Raw genomic sequence first — 632 nt, 5'->3', positions numbered from 1 at the left:
AGGTGTCAAGGAAAAGTCATCCCTGCACCAAATGGCATGCAAAATCACGTTTTTTGCCATTTCTGGCGTTAAACGCCGGGCTGGTGCCCATTTCTGGCGTTTAACGCCAGCATCTTGCCCCTTTCTGGCGTTTAACGCCAGTCTGGTGCCCCTTTCTGGCGTTAAACGCCCAGAATGGTGCCAGACTGGGCGTTAAACGCCCACCAGCTAACCTCACTGGCGTTTAGTGGGTGCGTCCTCCAGGGTGTGCTGTTTTTCTTCCTGTTTTTCATTCTGTTTTTGCTTTTTTCATGGATTTTGTGACTTCTTATGATCATCAACCTACAAAATAAAATAAAATAACAAAGGAAAACATATAAAATATAATATTGGGTTGCCTCCCAACAAGCGCTTCTTTAATGTCAGTAGCTTGACAGAGGACTCTCATGGAGCCTCACAGATACTCAGAGCCATGTTGGAACCTCCCAGCACCAAACTTAGGGTTTGAATGTGGGGGTTCAACACCAAACTTAGAGTTTGGTTGTGGCCTCCCAACACCAAACTTAGAGTTTGACTGTGGGGGATCTGTTTGGCTCTGTTTTGAGAGAAGCTCTTCATGCTTCCTCTCCATGATGACAGAGGGATACCCTTGG

The sequence above is a fragment of the Arachis duranensis genome, chromosome 5, assembly GCF_000817695.3.
Source record: "Arachis duranensis cultivar V14167 chromosome 5, aradu.V14167.gnm2.J7QH, whole genome shotgun sequence".
Lineage (NCBI taxonomy): Eukaryota > Viridiplantae > Streptophyta > Magnoliopsida > Fabales > Fabaceae > Arachis > Arachis duranensis.
Note: the sequence above shows the minus strand (reverse complement) of the source record.